This window comes from Pongo pygmaeus, chromosome 2 (genome assembly GCF_028885625.2).
Source record: "Pongo pygmaeus isolate AG05252 chromosome 2, NHGRI_mPonPyg2-v2.0_pri, whole genome shotgun sequence".
Classification (NCBI taxonomy): domain Eukaryota; kingdom Metazoa; phylum Chordata; class Mammalia; order Primates; family Hominidae; genus Pongo; species Pongo pygmaeus.
Window position 1 is genome coordinate 114,660,000 of NC_085930.1, and position 21,531 is coordinate 114,681,530.

At 39.1% G+C, this 21,531-nt stretch overlaps 1 protein-coding gene and 1 non-coding gene across 2 annotated transcripts in view; one reads left to right on the top strand and one right to left on the bottom strand.

The window, feature by feature from the left end:
- SCN11A (sodium voltage-gated channel alpha subunit 11) overlaps positions 1-21,531 on the top strand; it is a 199,478-nt gene that overhangs the window by 4,922 nt on the left and 173,025 nt on the right. Inside the window, exon 2 of the mRNA XM_054483478.2 lies at positions 14,579-14,702. The gene's annotated coding sequence lies outside the window, so the exon portion shown is untranslated. The remainder of the gene's footprint in view (positions 1-14,578; positions 14,703-21,531) is intronic.
- On the bottom strand, positions 20,978-21,084 carry LOC129034302 (U6 spliceosomal RNA). The gene has a single exon (XR_008501807.1). It is a non-coding gene; the product is annotated as a U6 spliceosomal RNA (small nuclear RNA).

Sequence of the window (21,531 nt, forward strand, 5' to 3'; positions counted from 1 at the left end):
GGAAACACAGCAAGACCCAGTCTTAAAAAAAAAAGGGTGGGGGTGGGGGTGGAGGTGGGGGGGATGGAGGGCTGGGTGCAATGGCTCACACCTATAATCCCAGCACTTTGGGAGGCTGAGGTGGGTGGATCGCTTGAGCCCAGGAGTTCAAGACCAAACAGGGCAACATGGCAAAACCAGTCTTTATCAAAAAATACAAAAATTAACCAGGCATGGTGGTGCACGCCTGTAGTCCTAGCTACTCAAGAGGCTAAAGTAGGAGGATTGCTTGAGCCTAGGAGGTTGAGGCTGCAGTGAGCAGAGATCATATCATTGTACTTCAGTCTGGGTGACAGAGCAAGACCCTGTTTCAAAAAAACAATTAGTTGGCTATAAATACATGGATTTATTTCTGGGTTCTCTATTCTGTTCCATTGGTTGATGTGTCTTTTTTAATGCCAGTACTATGCTGTTTTGTTTACTGAGCTTTGTATAATATATTTTGAGGTTAGTGTGATGCCTCCAACTTCGTTCTTTTTGCTCAGGATTGCTTTGGCTATTTGGGGTTGTTTGTAGTTTCATATGAATTTTAGGATTATTTTTTCTATTTCTATGAAGAATGTCATTGGTATTTTGATAGGGATTGCATTTAATCTGTAGATCACTTTGGGTAGTTTGGTCATTTTAACAATATTAATTCAGTATATGAACATGGATATCTTTCCATTTTTGTGTATGTCCTCTTCAATTTATTTCATCAGAGTTTTATAATTTCCTTCATTCCCTCCCTCCCTCCCTCCCTCCCTCCCTCCCTCCCTTCCTTCCTTCCTTCCTTGCTTCCTTCCTTTCTTTTTGAGACAGAGTCTCACTCTGTTGCCCAGGCTGGAGTGCAGTGGCCTGATCTCGGCTCACTGCAACCTCCACCTCCCAGATTCAAGTGATTCTCATGCCCCAGCTTCCTGAGTAGCTGAGATTACAGGCCTGTGCCACCACGCCCAGCTAATTTTTGTATTTTTAGTGCAGACAGAGTTTTGCCCTGTTGGCCAGGCTGATCTTGAACTCTTGGCCTCAAGTGTTCCTCCTGCTTAGGCCCCCCAAAGTGTTGGGATTACAGGAGTGAGACACTGTGCCTAGCTGCTACTGATTTTTGTATATTGATTTTATATCCTACAACTTTATGAATTTCTTCATCAGTTCTGAGAATTTTTTGATGAAGTCTTTAAGTTTTCAATATATAAGATCATATCATCTGCAAACAGTGAGAATTTGACACTTCCTTTCCAGCTTAGATGCCCTTTATTCTTTAATCTTGCCTAAATGCTCTGGCTAGCATTCTCCATACTATGTTGAATAAGAGTGGTGGAAGTGGGTATCTTTGTCTTGTTCCAGTTTTTAGAGGAAAAGTTTTCAATTTTCTCCTGTTTAAGATGATACTAGCTGTGGGTTTGTCATATATGGCCTTTATTGTGTTGAGGTATGTTCTTTTTGTGCTTACTTTGTTGAGAGTTTTTATCATGAAAGGATGTTGAATTTTATCGAATGCCTTTTCTGCATTAAGATGATCATTTGGTTTATGTCCTTGATTCTGCTGATGTGATGTATCTTTTGTTTATTGATTTGCATATGTTGAATCATCCTTGCATCCCTCAAATAAATCCACTTGATCATCGTGTTCATGTGTTGTTGGATCTGGTTTGCTAATATTTTGTTGAGAATTTTTACATCTATGTTCATCAGGGATATTGGCCTGTAGCTTTCTTTTTTTGTTGTGTTTTTGCCTGGTTTTGGCATTAGGGTAGTGTTGGGGTTGTAGAATGAGTTTGGAAGAATTCCCTCCCCTTCAATTTTTTGGAATAATTTGAGAGGAATTGGTGTTAGTTATTTAAATGCCTGGTGCAACTCAGCAGTGAAGCCATGGTCCTAGGCTTTTCTTTGTTGGGAGACTTTTTATTTCTCCCGCAATCTCATTACCTGTTATTGATTTGTTCAGATTTTCTATTTCTTCCCGATTCAATTTTGGTAGGTTGCGTGTGTCCAGGAATTCATTTCCTCCAGCCTTTTCATCTTGTTGGCATATAGTTGTTCATAATAGTCTCTAATGATCCTTTGTATTCCTGTGGTAACAGTTGTTTTTTTTATTTTCGATTTTATTTATTTGGGTTGTTGCTCTCTTTTTTTAAAATTACTCTAGCTAGTGGTTTGTGGATTTTATCTTTTCAAAAAACTTTTTGTTTTGTTGACTTGTATTTTTTTGTCTCAATTTCATTATTTCTGCTCTAATCTTTATTATTTCTTAACTTATGCTAATTTTGAGTTTCATTGGTTCTTGTTTTTGTAGTTCCTTGGCGTGCATCATTAGTTTGTTTATTTGTAATCTTTCTGCTTTTTTTGATGTAGGCATTTATTGTTATAAACATTCCTCTTAGTAATGCTTTTGATGTGTCCCATTGGTTTTGGTATGTTGTGTTTCTATTTTCATTTGTTTCAATTACTTTTTAAATGTCCTTCTTAATTTCTTCATTGACATATTTATCATTCAGGAGCATGTTATTTAATTTATATGTATTTGCACAGTTTCCGAAGTTTCTGTCATTATTGATTTCTAGTTTTATTTCATTGTAGTCAGAAAAGATACTTGATATGGTTTTGATTTTTAAAAATGTGTTGAGACTTGTTTTGAGGGCTAACATATGGTCTATCTTGGAGGATGTTCTATAAGCTGATGAAAAGAATGTGTATTCTGCAGCTGTTAGAAAAAATGTTCTGTAAATGTCTGTTAGGTCCATTTGGTCTATATTGCCGTTTAAATCTGATGTTTCTTTGTTGATTTTCTGTCTACATTATCTGGTCAAAGGTATTGAAATCCCCAATTTAATTGTATTGGAGTCTGTCTTCCCTTCAGATCTAATGATATTTGCTTTATATATCTGGGTATATATATATTTAAAATTGTTATACCCTCTTACTGAATTGATCCCTTTATTATTATATAATGACATTCTTTTTCTCTGTCTACAGTTTTTGACTTAAAGTAAAAAACTCTTGCTTGTTTTTGGTTTCTGTTTGCATTTACATTTGGCATTTAAAAAATTATTTTTATCTTTAACTTTCCTGGGTACATAGTAGGTGTATTCATTTATGGGATACATGAGATCTTTTGGTACAGGCATGCAATGCATGGTAATCACATCATGGAAAATTGGGTATCCATCTCCTCAAGCATTAATCCTTTTTTTTTGCATTTATCCTTTTTATTACAAGCAATCTAATTATACTCTTTTAATTATTTTTAAATGTACAATTAAAGTATTATTGACTATAGTCCCCCTGTTGTGCTATCAAATACTGTCTTATTCATTCTTTCTAATTTTTTTTGTACTCATCAGCCATCTCCACCTCCCCGCCACCCTACCCCCAACTACCCTTCCCAGTTTCTGGTAACGATTCTTCTATTCTCTATACCCATGAGTTCAGTTGCTTTGATTTTTAGATCCCACAAATAAGTGGGAACATGTGATGTTTGCTTTCTGTGCCTGGCTTATTTCACTTAATATAATGACCTCCAGTTCCACCTATGTTGTTGCAAATGACAGGATTCTGGTTTTTTTTTTTTTTTTGACTGTATAGTACTTCATTGTGTATAAGTATCACATTTTCTTTATCCATTCATCTGTTGATGGACACTTAGGTTGCTTCCAAATCTTGGCTATTGTGAACAGCGCTGCAACAAACATGAGAGTACAAATGTCTCTTTGATATACTGATTTCATTTCTTTTGGATATATACCCAGCAATGGGATTGCTGGATCATATGGTAGCCCTATTTTTAGTTTTTTGAGACTGCTAAATGATTCTTCATAATGGTTATACAAATGTGCCTTCTTACCAACAGTATACGAGGGTTCTCCCTTCTCCACATCTTCGCCAGCATTTGTTATTTTCTGACTTTTGGATAAAAGCCATTTTAACTGGGGTGAGATAATATCTCATTGTAGTTTTGATTTGCATTTCTCTGATAATTAATGATGTTGAGCACTTTTTCACATGCCTGTCTGCCATTTGTATGTCTTGTTTTAAGAAATGTCTAGTCAGATCTTTTGCTCATTTCTTTTTTCTTTTTCTTTTTTTTTTTTTTGAGATGGAGTTTCGCTCTTGTTGCCCAGGCTAGAGTGCAATGGCATGATCTCGGCTCACTGCAAACTCTGCCTTCCGGGTTCAAGTGATTCTCCTGCCTCAGCCTCCCAAGTAGTTGGGATTACAGGTATGTGCCACCAAGCCCGGCTAATTTTGTATTTTTAGTAGAGACAGGGTTTCTCCATGTTGGCCAGGCTGGTGTCGAACTCCTGACCTCAGGTGATCCTCCTGCCTCGGCCTCCCAAAGTGCTGGGATTACAGGTGTGAGCCACTGCACCCGGACCTTTTGCTCATTTCTTGATCAGATTATTAGATTTTTTTTCCCTATAGAAGTGTTTAAGCTCCTTATATGTTCTGGTTATTAACTTCTTGTTAGGTGGATAGTTTGCTAATATTTTCTCCCATTCTGTGTGTTGTCTCTTCACTTTGATGATTTTTTCCTTTGCTGTGCAGAATCTTGATGTGATCCCATTTGTTCATTTTTGCTTTGGTTGCTTGTGCTTGTGAGGTATTACTCAAGAAATTTTTGCCCAGATTAATGTCCTGGAGTGTTTTCCCAATGTTTTCTTGTAGAAATTTCATTGGGATTTCTTTTTTATATTTTTTCACTTTCAGTCTATGTGTGTCTTTACAAGTGAAGTGAGTTTCTTATAGGCAGAATAGGCTCTTGGTTTGTTTGGGTTTTTTTGGAGATGGAGTCTTGCTCTGTCTCTCAGGCTAAAGTGCAGTGGCACAATCTTGGCTCACTGCAACCTCTACCTGCTGGGTTCAAGTGATTTTCCTGCCTTGGCTTCCTGAGTACCTGGGACTACAGGCGCCTACCACCACGCCCAGATAATTTTTATATTTTTGGTGGGGACAGGGTTTCACCATGTTGGCCAGGCTTGTCTCAAACTCCTGACTTTAAGTGATCCTCCTGCCTCAGCCTCCCAAAGTGCTGGGATTATAGGCATGAGCCACTGTGCCGGCCTGGGTCTTGTTTTTTTAATCCATTCAGCCAGTCTATATTATTTAATTGGGAAATTTAATCCATTTACATTCAAGGTTATTGAAATATGATATTTTTTCTGTCATATTGTTAATTGTTTTCTAGTTGTTTCGAAATTCTTTGTTCTTTTCTTTCTCTAATCATTTATCTTTGCAGTGATAAGGTTTGATTTATTTTTCTCTCTCATTTGTGTATCTTTTCAATCAGTTAGTTTTGTACTTTTGTGTTTTCATGATGGTAGTTATCATCCTTTTGCTTCCAGATGTAGTACTCCCTTAAGTATTTCTTGTAAGGATGGTCTAGTGGTGATGAATTTCCTCAGTTTTAGTTTGGGGAAAATTTTGTTTCTTCCTCATTTGTGAAGGATAGTTTTATTGGGTTTGATATTCTTGCTTGGCAGTTTTTTTTTTTTACAGCACTTTGAATTTATCATCCCATTCTCTCCTGGCCTGTAAGGTTTCTGCTGAGAAAAATACTGTTAGTCTAATGGGGATTTTCATATATGTGACTTGACGTTTTTTTCTTGCTGTTTTAAAAATTCTCTCTTTGTCTTTGACTTTTGACAGTTTAATTATAATGTGCTTCAGAGAGGACTTTTCTGGGTTTACTATATTTGAAGATTTTTAAGCTTCCTGGATGTCAATGTCCATATGTCTCCAAAGTCTTAAAAGGGTTTCAGAGATTATTTCATCAAATAGGTTTTCTATTCCTTTTTCATCTCATTTCCTTCGTAAACATTCAGAATGTGAATATTTGTTTACTTAATGGTGTTCTGTAAGTACTGTAGGCTTTCTTTATTCTTTTTGAATTCTTTTTTCTTTTTTTAGTCTGACTGGGTTATTTCAAAAGACCTGTCTCCAAGTTCAGAAATTATTTTCCTTTTTTTTTTCTTTTTTGAGATGGAGTCTTGCTCTTTCTCCCAGGCCGGAGTGCAGTGGCACTATCTCTCGGCTCACTGCAAGCTCCACCTCCTGGGTTCACACCATTCTCCTGCCTCAGCCTCCCGAGTAGCTGGGACTACCACTCACCCGCCACCACGCCCGGCTAATTTTTTTTTTGTATTTTTAGTAGAGACGGGGTTTCACCGTGTTAGTCAGGATGGTCTCGATCTCCTGACCTCATGATCCGCCCACCTCAGCCTCCCAAAGTGCTGGGATTACAGGCGTGAGCCACCACGCCCGGCCCTCAGAAATTATTTTCTTCTTCTTGATCTAGTCTGTTGTTGAAGCTCTCTATTGTATTTTTTATTTCATTAGCAGAATCTTTTAGCTTCAAGATTTCTGTTTGGTTCTTTTAAAAAAATAACATATGTTTCTTTGTTGAATTTCTCATTCAGAGCATTAATGTTTTCCTGATTTCATTTAATTGTCTGTATTTATCGTGTATCTTGCTGAGGTTCCTTAGGCTCATTAGTTTCAGTTCCTTTTTAGGCATCTGATAGCTTTCATTTTGGGGAATGTGTTACTGGAGAATTATTGTGTTCCTTTGGCAGTGTCGTGTTTCCTTGTTTTCTTATGTTTCTTGTGTTCCTATGTTGATATCTGTGCATCTGGTGAAATAGTCACCTCTTCCAATTTCATGAAGTAGCTTTCATTAGGAAAGACTTTTTTCCTGTAGTTGTGACCTGTAGTGTTGATTGCATAAGGTGCTTTGGCTTTGGTTCTGAGTAAGTGCAGTAGTATAGTCTCCACACTCGATCTTAGACAAAAGGCTGAGAAGCAATAACAGTTATGTAGTCTCTGTGTGATTTTTAACAGCATCAGCAGTATTTGAGTGCCACAGTGGCATAGACTGTTGACATTTATGGAGGCGATAGTGTAGTTTTGCTGGTGGTAAGTGTCCATTGGTGGCCAGTTCTTGGATTATGGGAGGGTGCTTGCCTGGAACAACAGCTTTACTGATTATAGGATGCCATTGCCAGCTGTGGTGGGCACCAGGTGGGCACCAGCCCTGAGGAACACAGCATGTGATGTCTCTACCTCTAGAGGGGGTGGGGTTAGCAGAGGTGGTGTGTGCTAGGTAGACCAGTCCTCAGCCCTTGGGGGACATGTACACATGCTATATCTCCACCACTGGATGGGGCAGGGTTGCTGGCAGCAGTGGGTGCTAAGTGGGCAAGTCCTTGGTCCCTGGGGACTGTTTGAGGTACATGGTAGCTCTGCCACTGGAGGGGGCAGGGTCTCCAGTGGTGACAGCCTCTAGGTGGGCTGATCTTTGGTCTCTAGGGGTGCCCATGCATAAGGCAGCCTCATCACTGGAGGAGATAGGGTTGCTGGCAGCAGTGGGTACCAGGTGGCTGGCCATGCACATTGGCTCCCTCACTCCTGAGGGTGACCTCCTTACTGTGCTGGACTACCTGCTTCCTGGAACATAGAGTACTATGTGGGCTTTAGTGCTAGAATCATGGCTCTACTGCTAGGTCTGACTGGGATATTGGCACTCAGTCTTCTGTATGGGCATGGTGGAATGACCGCAGGACCCCAGGGATATTGGAGACATAGGGGCCATTGGATCCTGGGGCAGGATGTACATCAGCAGTGGCTTCTTTCCCAAAATGGTACCATGCCGTGACAGCTTAGGTCCCAGGGAGTGTGTGGGAGAGGGTTCATTGTGTGTTTGTGGATGTATTTTAAAACCATCACACTGCCATAGGCAAAATAAATAGATTTAGAAACAAAGGGATATTATACCTAATGACCCACTTAAAACAATTTTTTAGACTTCCATTCTCTGAAATTCTGGGCTTCGGTGGTTTAGAGACTTGTTTCTAAAGAAAGGAGTTCCTCCAGCAAGGGCTAAACAATGATTTTCTTTGATTTGGAGCTGAGACTGCCATCTGACCATTTTCCATGTCATCTATCGTTGGATAAGCAAGAGAAGAAGAAGGTGACAGAGAGGAAGAAGATTATGGTATTGATTGATGTTATTAAACTTATCATCAAGCAAAAAAAATAGTTTTGCTGGTATATCTTTAAACAGATAGATCTACCAAATGCTTGGATCCCTTAGAAATGAAGGTACTGGCTGAAAGTAAAAGGAGCATGGAATCGCTGGTAGAGAAAGGAAGTCATAAATGGAGGGAAGGCCTTATGATCAGGGGAAGAAATGAGAGCTGTCATCTTGTTTATGTATTTTATAATGTTTCATGTATTCTTTTATGTGTTTTCACTTTTCTTTCTTTAGCCTTTATACTTCACTATTGTATGTAGGGTGTGATACTGTTGTAAACTTCATTATTTAGCCCATAAGTATCAGAATGTGGATACGAAATCAGTACAGAACTTGAAGAAGAATGGCCACCAACTAGACTTGGTGATGGGTGGTTCTAGACTTGAAATTGGGTTGATGGATGTGGTAACTGATGACACGTTGGATTGACTTCCTTGGAGAGTGACAATGTGAGTGCATCTTTGATTGTATAAAGGAAAATTGCAATATTTTAGGTGGCAACACTTTTTTGAAATATAAACATTGGAAGCAATGGTTATATTGATGTTGGGCAACCAAAGGGATGACTTTGTGTTTGACATTTTTGTGGTTTTATTTTCTGCTGTCTGTCATCTGAGCCCTCTTTCGATGTGTGTGGAATTCCTCACTGTATGTGTCTTGGTTGTGGTGAGCAGTACTCCCACTATAGAAAATGAGGATAGTTACTCACTTTATAGTTAAAGTATGTTCATGTAACCTCAGCTTGACTAATCAGATAACATCTTGACTGCAACCTCATGAAACTCTGAGCTACAACCAACCACCTAAACTGCTCCTGAATTCCTGAACTACAGAAACTGTGTGAAACAATAAATGTTTATTATTGTTTTAAGTGGCTAAATTATGGGATAATTTGCATTGCAACAATAGATAACTAATACACCTTCTCTTCCTCATGGGGAGTGGAAATGTCTTCACAACTCTCACAAAGATATTCTTAACAGCACCCTCTTCAATCTACCATTTAATTCTTTGCCTTCTCTTACAAAATTGCTAGGAGGCTTGTCCTGGCAGAATTCCTTTAACAATCTTTTTAGCATTTTCTGTATGAAAAGATTGGTTTCTTTATTCAAAATGTAAGAAGCCTTGACACCTATTATATTGTTTTCAGCTTTTAAGACTTCTGCCAAAACTCCTAGATAATATGACAAGTTTAACATCCTTCTTTATTTTTGACTCCCATTCTCATTTCTATCCCCCATTATAAGTACAGTCATCCCTCAATATCTATGGGGGATTTGTTCTGGGACCTCCTCTGATACCAAAATCCAAGTATACTCTAGTCTCTGATATAAAATGGGATAATGTTTGCATATAACCTAAGCACATCCTCCTGTACACTTTAATTTTTTTTATTTTTAATTTTATGGGTATATAGTAGATGTATATATATTTATGAGGTACATGAGATACTTTGATAGAGGCATACAATGTGCAATAATCACATCAGGGTATATGGGTTATCTATTACCTGAAACATTCATATTTCTTTGTGTTACAAACATTCCAATTGTACTCCCTTAGTTATTCTAAAACATACAACAAATTATAAATGACTGTAGTCACCTTCTTGTGCTATCAAATACTAGGTTTTATTCATTCGAACTATATTTTTGTACCCATTAATGATACCCACTTCCCCCACCCCCACCACTACCCTTCACAGCTTTTAGTAACCATCATTTTACTCTATCTCCATAAGTTCAATTGTTTTAATTTTTAGTTCCCACAAATTAGTAATAACATGCAAAGTTTGTTTTTCTATGCCTGGCTTATTTCACTTAACATAACGTCCTCCAGTTCCATCCACGTTGTTGCAAATGACACGATCTCATTCCTTTTTGTAGCTGAATAGTACTCTATCGTATACACGTGCCACATTTTCTTTATCCACTTGTCTGTTGATGAACACTTAGGTTGATTCCAAATCTTGGCTATTATGAGTAGAGCTGCAATAAACATGAGAGTGCAGATATTTCTTCAATATACTGATTTGCTTTCTTTTGGCTATATACCTAGCAGTGGGATTGCTGGATCGTATAGTAGTTCTATTTTCAGTTTCTTGAGGGAACTTCTATACTGTTCCCCAGACTGGCTGTACTAATTTACATTCCCACTAACAGTATATGAGGGTTCCCTTTTCTCCACTAGCATTTGTTATTGCCTGTCTTTTGGATAAAAGCCATTTTAACTGGGGTGAGATAATATAGTTTTGATTTGCGTTTCTTTGATAATCAGTGATGTTGGGCACCTTGTCATTCATATGTCTTCTTTTGAGAAATATCTATTCAGATCTTTTGCCCATTTTTAATTGGATTATTAGATTTTTTTCTTACAGAGTTGTTTGTGTTCCTTATATATTCTGGTTATTAACCACTTGTCAGATGGATAGTTTGCAAATTTTTTTTTCCCATTCTATGTATTGTCTCTTCACTTTGTTGATTATTTCCTTTGCTCTGCAGAAGCTTTTTAACTTGACGTGATCTCACTTGTCCATTTTCTTTGATTGTCTGTGCTTTTGGGGTATTACTCAAGAAATCTGCTTGGCCAGGCGTGGTGGCTCTTGCCTGTAATCTCAGCACTTTAGGAGGCCGAGGCGGGCAGATCACTTGAGGCCAGGAGTTTGAGATCAGCCTGGCCAACATGGCAAAATCCCATCTCTACTAAAAATACATAAATTAGCCAGATGTGGCGGGGCATGCCTATAATCCCAGCTACTTGGGAGGCCTGAGGCATAAGAATCTCTTGAACCTGGGAGGCGGAGGTTGCAGTGAGCTGATATTGTGCCATTGCACTCCAGCCTGGGCTACGGAGCGAGACTGTGTCTCTAAAAAAAAATAAAAAGAAATCTGCTGAGTGCAGAAAGCTGATGCAGGAGGATTGCTTAAGTCCAGGAGTTCTGGGCTATAACGCACTATGCCAATCAGGTGTCTGCACTAAATTTGGCATCAATGTGGTGACCTCCCAGGAGCAGGGGACCAGACCACCTGGTTGCCTAAGGAGGATTGGACTAGCCCAGGTCAGAAATGTAGCAAGTCAAAACTTCCATGTTGCCGGGTGCAGTGGCTCACGCCTGTAATCCCAGCACTTTGGGAGGCCAAGGCGGGCGGATCACAAGGTCAGGAGATCGAGACCATCCTGGCTAACATGGTGAAACCCCGTCTCTACTAAAAATACAAAAAATTAGCCAGGCGTGGTGGTGGGCACCTGTAGTCCCAGCTACTTGGGAGGCTGAGGCAAGAGAATGGCGTGAACCCGGGAGGCGGAGCTTGCAGTGAGCTGAGATTGCGCCACTGTACTCCAGCCTGGGCGACAGAGCGAGACTCCATCTCAAAAAAAAAAAACCTTCCATGTTGATCACTACCAGGATCACACCTGTGAATAGCCACTGCACTTCAGCCAGAGCAACATAGGGAGATCCCATCTCTAAAAAAAGAAAAAAGAAAAAATTTTGCCCAGACTAGTGTCCTGGAGAGTTTTCTCAGTGTTTTCCTTTAGTTGTTTCATAGTTTGAGGTCTTAGATTTAAGTCTTTAATCCCTTTTGATTTGATTTTTATATACGGCAAGAGATAGGGGCCTAGTTTCATTCTTTTGCATATGGATATCCAGTTTTCCCAGCACCATTTACTGAAGAAACTGTGCTTTCCCCAGTGTATGTACTTGGCACCTTTATCAAAAGTGAGTTCATTGTAGATGTATGGATTTACTTCTGGGTTCTCTATTCTGTTCCCTTGGTCTGTGTGTCTGTTTTTGTGTCAGTACCATACTGTTTTTGTTACTATGGCTCTGTAATATAATTTGAAGTCAGGTAATGTGATTCCTTCAGTTTTGTTCTTTCTGCTTAGGATGGCTTTGGCTATTCTGGGCCTTTCATGGTTCCATATGAATTTTAGGAATTTTATTTCTGTGAAGAATGTTATTGTTATTTTGGTAGGGATTGCATTGAGTCTGTAGATTGCTTTTGGTGGTATGGACATTTTAACAATATTAATTCTTCCAATCCATGAACATGGTATATTTTTCCATTTTTCGTGTGTCCGCTTCAATTTCCTTTATCAACGTTTTGTAGTTTTCATTATAGAGATCTTTTACTTTTTTGATTAAGTTTATACTTGGTTTTTATTGGACTTGTTGTTATTGTAAATGGAATTACCTTCCTGATTTCTTTTTCAGATTGTTCACTATTGACATACAGGAATGCTGCTGATTTTTTATGTTGATTTTATATCCTGCAACTCTACTGAATTTATCAGTTCTAATAGTTTTTTGATAGAGTCTTTAAGTTTTTCCCAATATAAGATGATATCTGCAAACAAGGATAATTTGACTTCTTCCTTTCCAATTTGTATGCCTTTTATTTATTTCTCTTACTGGGTTGCTCTAGCTAGGACACTGATTACTATTAAAATGTTCAATAACAGTGATGAAAGCGGACATCTTTGTTGTGTTCCAGATCTTCGAGGAAAGACTTTCAGTTCTTCTGCATTTAGTCTGATACTGACATAGGTCTGTTGTATATGGCTTTTACTGTGTTGAGATATGTTCCTTCTATGTCCAGTTCTTTGAGGATTTTCTTTTTATCATGAAGGGATGTTGGATTTTATCAAATGCTTTCTCAGCATCAATTGAAATGATCATATGATTTTTGTCCTTTATTCTGTTAATATGTTGTATCACCTTAATTAATTTGTATATGTTGAACCGTCCTTGCGTCTCTGGGCTGAATTCCACTTGGTCGTAATGAATGATCTTTTTAATGTGTTGATGAATTCTATTTGCTGGTATTTTGTTGCCTCCTGTATAGTTTTTTTGTTTGTTTTGTTTTTTATTTGTTTGTTTTGTTTTGTTTTTGAGATGGAGTCTCACTCTGTCATCCAGGCTGGAATGCAGTGGTGCGATCGCGGCTCACTGCAACCTCCGCCTCCTGGGTTCAAGCAGTTCTCCTACTTCAGCCTCCTGAGTAGCTGGGATTACAGATGCACACCACCATGCCTGCTAATTTTTGTATTTTTAGTAGAAATGATGTTTCACTATGTTGGCCAGGCTGGTCTCAAACTCCTGACCTTGTGATCTGACCACCTTGGCCTCCCAAAGTGCTGGGATTACAGGTGTGAGCCACCACGCCCATCCTATACTTTTAATTATCTCTAGATTACTTATACCCAATACAATGTAAATGCTATGTAAATAGTAGTTCTACTATATTGTTTAGGCAATAACAAGAAAAAACTCTTCAGTTTTTTTCAAATATTTTTTATTTGCAGTTGCCTGAATCCACAGATGTGGAACCCATGGATATTGAGGGCCAACTGTACTGTGATTTGTTCATATAATCTCTCAGATTCCCTGTGAATGCCTAATGACAGCCATGTGCCATGACCTAAGGAATATTCCCAAGTCAATCTTACACACCTGAAGTTATTCACGTGATATGGGTCAAGTTCTAGGTCAGCCTTTGCCCTTTGAGAATTCACATTATTTCTCCAAGCCCCCAAGGTCTTAACTAATCTGTAAAATAGTAATAACAATGCTTTTCTCACAAGGTACTTCTGAGGTATATTGTAGTTCTGTTCTCTTTGAGTCTCGAATCTTTGTTTTAAGCATTTTTGTGCAATAAAATGTAGATTGTACATGAAAAAAGTTTAACATCTGGAAAGAAACCTCACATGTATAATAAACAAAAATGTAGTAAATATAAAAAGTAAATAAGAGTTTTAGAAGGCTTCTGCTTCCAAACAAACCAGACTTACTATTGTTAAATCATTCTCTGAAGTTTGATCTTTCTTCTGCCAATTACCTCAGCAAGTTAATTAAGTTTTCTCTCTCTCTCTCTTTTTTTTTTTCAAGACGCAACCTCCTTCTGTTACCCAGCCTGGAGTGCAGTGGTGTGATCTCAGCTCACTGAAACCTCCACCTCCCAGGTTCAAGCAATTCTCCTGCCTCAGCCTCCCCAGTAGCTGGGACGCCCGCCACCATGGCTTGGCTAATTTTTGTATTTTTAGTAGAGTCAGGGTTTCGCCATACTGGCCAGGCTGGTCTCGAACTCCTGACCTCAAGTGATCTGCCCACCTCGGCCTCCCAAAGTGTTGGGATTGCAGGCATGAGCCACTGTGCCTGGCGAGTTTCTCTCATCTTCAATTTCTTTATCTGTAAAATGGTAATAAAAATGGTACCCATTTCATATGGGTCTTCTGAATTCAAATGAGATGATCTTAGCATAGCACTTAGTATGCAGGAAATATTCTCTATATTTTAGGTATTATTTTTAATGATCAGCTTGCCCAGGAAACGTTGGCAAAGTGTTATAATTTCCTAGAGTCAACTGTCTCATAAGTTTTATGTAATATAGGCTCTATCACTTTTTTAAAATTTTCAAATCAGTTTGAAATTTTCTGTTTTTCTTGCCTCCTCTCTTGCTTTTACAAACCTGGAAAAGGTCTTGTGAAATGATAAAGCTTGTTTTTTCTTTTTGTTGTTGTTGTTTTCAGATTGTCCCGGTGCTTCACATGTTTCTGGCTCCATGTTCAATCCATTTGCTGAACACAGTGAAAGTATCCAGTATGTCTTTCCACCGTACCCTAGAGTTGGCGTCTTGTTTACCAGAGGGAAGTGGTGAATGTTTTCATATCTTTTGTTTGTTCAAGAGGAATTAATATATTTTGAAAATATATTTAAAAATGCAACATAATTAGAGCCTTTATTTATAACCACCACTGTCTGTTAGTGATTAATATATTAATTTGGATATTTTAAAGACAGATTTTTAAAAGAATAGAGTAAGACTCATTTAAATAATGCAGAAATGCTAAATAAACTATTTTTTTGAGCAACTGAGTTTATTTTATTGCCCTGCTCCTGACACAGACATCAATCTATTTTAAACACATCAGTTCTAGAAGTATATTTAGAAGTACAGGGGGAAATGAGCACGTAAGAGTCAGTCAGTATTCAGAGATTAATCCACTCCTTTTGTATAACCATTTTTGTTTTGTTTTTTTTTTTGTTTTTATGTTAGTGTACTTTTTCTAAGTTTTTCCTTCACTATAAAATATATCTATCAGTTGGTTAAAGCAGGATGCAAATGTGGTGGGAATTGTGACTTAGCAGGGTTTGGCAAACTTTTTCTGTAAACAAAATAAACTTTTTAATGCAAGCCTATCATGGATATTAATCAGATTCACGGAGAAACTGAGAAGCTGCATAATTTCTTCATAGCCCTTTAATAATCTTCTATTATGATATATAATAGACTAGAAGATCATAATTAAATAATTATGCAGAAGTAAAGCAAGATTATATAAGTATACATAGAGACTCAGAATGCTTAAAATGTTTAAGTTCAAAGTTGTGTACTATTTTTGTCCTGGCAGAAAGACCTCCATTTTATCTTTCTTTTTCTTTTTCCTTCCTTTTTTTTTTTTTTTTTTTGACAGAATCTCGCTCTGTCACCCAGGCTGGAGTGCACTGGTGCAATCTTGGCTTATTGCAACCTCCACCTCCCAGGTTCAAGCTATTCTCCTGCCTCAGCCTCCCAAGTAGCTGGGATTAAAATCACACGCCACCACACCCAGCTAATTTTTGTATTTTTAGTAGAGATGGGGTTTCACCATGTTGGCCAGGCTGGTCTCCAACTTCTGACCTCAAGTGATCCTCCTGCTTTGGCCCGCCAAAGTGTTGGGATTATAGGCGAGCAAGAGCCACCGTGCCTGGCCAAGACCTCAGTTTTAAATACAGTCTTTACAGTATCCTTTTGAAGTTGTAAGAAGTCATGGTGCCGAATGGTTCATTGTTCAACAGTTCACTTATTTCCGAACACACTGAGAAGAAAACATCCTTCAGTTTTTTATCTCCTTCTGTCTATATCTTTTACATCCCATTAGAGACACATATACCAGTCCATTTTCCATTTCAAAAATGCTTTGACCTCAATCTAGCTTTCCCACTGGAGGGCAGTAGAGAACCATCCAGGCCATCCTTGATTTGAACTAACTGGCGAATATGACAAGTCAGACTTCAAAATACTTAACACTTATTCCCTACTGAGGAAAAGTCATAACCAAAGTATCTTTTCAGGAAACCTATTTTCTCCCATAAAAATGCTATAATTGATCATGAAAATACATTAAAAGAAATAAAGCAAAATGTGTTTGTAAAATACTAAGTGGGCAAAATAAAAACAATATAAAAACCATGTCACAAATGTGCTTTGTGTGTGTGTGTGTGCATGTGTGTGGGGGGAGGGGGGTAGGATTTTTGTTAGGAGCTGAACTGGCTGAGGCTTCTTACGATACTAGTCTAAAAACGTGCGCTGGATGTAAATTTTAATCCACAAACTGGTGTGTCAAATTGGATGTCACATTATTAAAAATAAAAATAATTTTGAGCTCTTGGCCAGCTAAAATGATAGAAAATGTAACTTCAGTTACTGTTAAGATTCTTCTGACACTCTAATTTACCATAAAGTCACTCATGTATCCCAGGGGTTATGTGCCTGGAAGCACCAGCGATCCTCAGGCCATAGTGGTTAGGGCTGAGATGCCTTAGAGTGTCAGAATTATGGTCCCTTGGAAGTGGGCAAGCCACTGGTCTTTTCTGCTGTTGGGACTGGGATTTTTTGTTAGGACTGGGAATCCCAGTGCCTAGGGCTGCACTTCCTGAAGAGCTCCAGCCATCATGACCAGGTTCTGTCACCAACCTAGATGTTTTCAGCAGTGGTCACAGGTCTGCCCTCTTTGCAGAGCCTCTCCTGCTTTCGCTCACTCCTCCTCTTGCCTCCAAAGAGAATTGGCTTGTCCCCGCCATGCCCCTCCGCACCTAGATTTATAGTTTAAAACTCTTCAGTGAGCTTGAGCTTTCACTAAGGGCAAGACCAGAGATGATCTTTAAGCAGTTTCTGCTTTATGCCCAGGAATATAAACCACTCCTGAGACCAGCAAGCACTGTGGGCTGGCAACCCTCAGCAGATGGTGGAAATGGAAGAAAAATTACACCAAAAACAAAATATACTCCAATGTCTGAACAAATCATCTTGCCACAGAAGCTGGAACTGAAGACAATTCTTTTCCTAGTAGATCTCCCTATAGAAACCACAGGCATTCTTTATGTCTCTAAGCACCTTCAAACTGCATTCAAAATTAGGGTTGTGAATCTGGAAACCTTTCTTTGCTAATTTGTTGTACATGAATGCCTGCAGAAGCCTTTGAATGGTAAATACTGTGGGAGGGGCAGTCGCCATGGTGACTGTCCAATGGACCCTTTTTCTTACACTTCAATTAGATCTTTATTGCTGAACTGCTATGAATGAGAAGGTAACAACTCAGTAACATCTGGAAGACATGAGAAGATGTGAGAGATGCTGTTCCAAATGTAGCTACATTCTAAATGCCCTGAGTTGTACTACGTTTGCCTTGAACCATCTCTTCATGGGTGCCCCTGCCCACTATGTCCTTTCCCACTATGGGAAAATCTGTTTGGAACACACATGACAGTGGGCCAGTTTCCCTAATAATACAAGAAGTGTTTACAAGTTAATATGAAAAATACCAAAAGCACAATAGGACAAAATGGGCAAAGGATGTGTACAGGCATCTCATAGTAAAAGAAAATAAGTGGTTTTAAATTGCATAAAAATATATTTAACTTCATTTATAATCAAGAAAATACATATTTATATAGATATAATTTTTTACCTATTACATTGGAAAAGGTTTAAAAGTTTAATAAGGTACTGTGTTCAGAGGATGTGGAAAAACCATCTTTTTTTACACTTAGATTGAGAGGGTAAATTGGTATAACCTCTTTAGAGAGTGACTTAGCTCTTTTTCTAGAAATTTACCTACCGGTATATTAACAGTTGACTTAAAAACACAGGTAAAGGGATATTTATTAAAGCATTATTGAAGTAAATGACCGTGACAGATTAAATGAATTGTTGATACATCCATAAAGATGCATCCAGACGGTTACTGATACTGCCACGCATAGGCAGTTACTAATGGGTTGAATATGACTTGTCCCTTATAAAACTCATGTTGCAATTTGATTCCCAAAGTAATGACGTTGAAAAGTCGTGGGACCTTTATGAAGTGTTTGGGTCGTGAGGGCTTTGCCTTCGTGAAGGGATTAATGCTGCTCTCATGGGACTGGGTTAGTTCTTGATGGGGTCAGTGAGTTCTTGCTCTAACGGGACTGGATTAGTTACCATGAGAGTAGATTGTTATAAAGCAAGGCCACCCCTCATGTTTTGTCTTTTTTGCATACTCTTGCTCTCTTGCCATGTGATGCCATTTGCCAAGTTATGATCCAGTACAAAGCTCTTGCCAGAAGCTGTCATCATGCCCTTGGACTTCTCAGTCTCCAGAACTATGAGCCAAATAAACTTCCTTTCTTTATAAATTACCCAGTCCCAGGCATTCTGTTATAACAACAGAAAACAGGACAAGACAGCAGTTAAAGAATGGTATGGCATGAGTGTTTATTGTCTCAGTTTGACCTGAGGTAGAAATATAATTCATATAAAATCTCAAATAGGTTTAAGACGGATCCTATGTGCCAATTGATAAATGAAATATCCCTGAGAACTGGTTACAAGCATCTAGCAGGTTTAAGGATATTAACGGTGTCAGAGCATGGGAAGAGGGGTTAAAAGGTTTCTTTGGAAAAAATCTGTGCTATGAACTCTATCCCTTCTCCCCCAAGGGGATGTATCCTGTGATCCCAAATATAATGAGGTAGATCTTCAGTGAGAGCATCTGAGAGCTTGGTAAGTGACCAGTTGGGTGGCCTGGGGTGTAACCCTCCAAAATCTAGAGGGCTAGAGATGGGCCAACTAGTTGTTTTGGTGGTAGATCCACAAGAGTGCTAGTTGACAGAATGTACTCCCAAGTTTTTTGTTTGGGAGGGGGTAAGGGTTTGATGAGGGTTTTCTGTAGACTAGATGGATGTGTGCGAGATGGGAGAAAAATCCAGGCTGAACTGAATTAAGTCCCACTCAAGAGGACCACCTGGGAGATGAGAAAGAAGTCTTCAACTATGAAAAATGTGTGGGTGCATCACCATGACCCAGGGCTGAGAGGGATGCAGCTAGGCCAAGGAGCAGAATATGTCACCTCTTCAGGAGACTTGAAGCTGGGTCACAGAGCTGGGGCTCCCAGAAGTGCCCAAGAAAGCTCTAGAAGGTAAAATGCCAGCTTCAATCATCTGCTAGTTCCAGAGAAGCCACCAGCTAAGGAAGAACTCTCCTACCTCCTTACTTCTCAAATCCTTGCTTCAACCTTCGTAGTATCTGAAATAGCAGCTGTGAATGGGGGGTAAACAGCCTCCCCAGTTGGGTTTGTGAGATGTTTTCAGGGATAGGGGCAGTGATAGTTTTAAGGGGCTAAACTTTCAGAAGCCGAGTGTTTATTCCTAAAGTTCATTTGCTTGAGAAATTTGCCCACAGCTGAGTGCCAATGCTGGTCCTTCTTTTCTTACCTACACTTTCGAGCTCAGCTTCCGATTTACAAAAGAAAGCCATGTGTTCTGAATCTCACTGTCATGCACTGACCCCTGGGCAGCAAGCAGGGATTTTTGAAAAACTGGTGTCAACCTTGAGTAAGTGAATGACCCCCAAAACCCAATAACAATCCTTTTGCAAATCTCATGGTTTAATAAAACTGAAGGAGGATCTATCCTGCCAGATGAGGCCCTTTATGGTTGCCACTGGCTTTGCAAGCCTGACTTAAGTAAGGAATAGTCTTTGTTGAGTAAAGGAAAACCCCCCATGCCAAGGTAAACAAGACAGGGATGTTCAATGTTCCTCATTCTACCCATCTTTCCATGTGAGTTGTTTCTAGGGCCAGGGCTTCTGCTGGACATTTTTTTTTTCTAGTAGAGTGACTCATTCCTGGAAGTGGCCTCCATGGGAGGAAGTGGCATCAGATGGTCTTGATTTAGAGGGCCAGCTGTTTTCAGAAGTTGTCTAGGAAAGTTAGCTCTCCTACCCCTGGGGGCTTTAGGGACATCTGGAGCGACAGACTGTCTCTGACCTAACACTAATAAGGCTCTTCTAAGCCCTGAAGACCCAGACCGTGGGCTCTGTCCTTGGATTGCTTATTCTGCTTTCAGAAAGAATCCTGCTGAGTTAGTGTCACTAGAATCCCCCCACCCTTGGCATCTGACCACCCTTGATATCTGATGAAATTCCTCAACCCCTCTTCCTCAGTATCTTATTATCCTGGCTGCCTTTAGCTAGAAGCTGAGTCAGTTTAGAATCCCTCTTATTGCTGATGTTCCCTTTTAGTAATTTCCATCCACTGACCTTACCCTGCACCTTGGCCATAATTTCCCACTTGTCCTTGTATTCAGAAGGGAGCCCATTCTAAACTGAGGTCTCTCTTTCCCTATTGCAATAGCTTCTGAATAAAATTTGTCTTCACTGCTTTAACTTCTGTCTGGCCGTGGTTTTCTTTGACAGGGGTCTGCAGGATGTTAAAGGCCCTTTACCTGGGAGAAAACCACTGGTATCATGGGAAGTTGGACTTAAAGGTTTTCATCATGATGGGAGAAGGGAGAGCTCCCACGACCCAGCGAGGTTGCAGTTCAGGTAATTCGTGGTGACCAAATGAGTTGTTTAGAAGACACTTTTAAATTATATCCTAGGTAGAAAACAGTGAACACATCTTAAGTGTAGAGCTTAATGAATTTTCAGAAAGTGAACCTTCACACATAAAAAAGAACACAGGATTATTTTAAAGATAAATAGCTGCCTTGTATAATGACTTGTCAGCTGAGAAATCATTGCAGACAATCTCTAATGACAGATCAGTATGTGATATTTAAGGTTGAAAGGATTTTCTTCTATGTTTTTTTAAAGTTTTATTTTATTTTTAATTGACACATAATGTAATAAAAATATGGAACACTTCATGAATTTGCATGTTATTCTTGTGCAGGGGCCATGTTAATCTTCTCTGTATCATTCTAATTTTAGTATATGTGCTGCTGAAGCAAGTACTCTTTTAAGTATTTTTGTCAATAAAATAAAGCGCTAAGGCACTTTAGTTATAAAAATACTTAGTGCTTTAGGTATAAAAGAAAGAAATAATAGCAATAGAACTGTCAGAAGCGTTTGAACCAGAGAAACTTCATCTTGAATTGGGGAGGAGTAAAATAAGGCTGAGACCTACTAGGCTGCACTGCCAGGTGGTTAAGCATTCTTAGATACAGGATGAGTTAGGAGGTTGGCACAACATACAGGTCATGACAACCTTGCTGATAAAACAGCCTGTGGTAAAGAAGCCAGCCAAAACCCACCAAAACTAAGGTGGCGATGAAAGTGATCTCTGGTTGTCCTCACTGCTCCTTACACACTAATTATAATGCATTAACATGCTAGAAGACACTCCCACCAGCGCCATGACAGTTTACAAATGCCATGGCAATGCCAGGAAGTTACCCTATA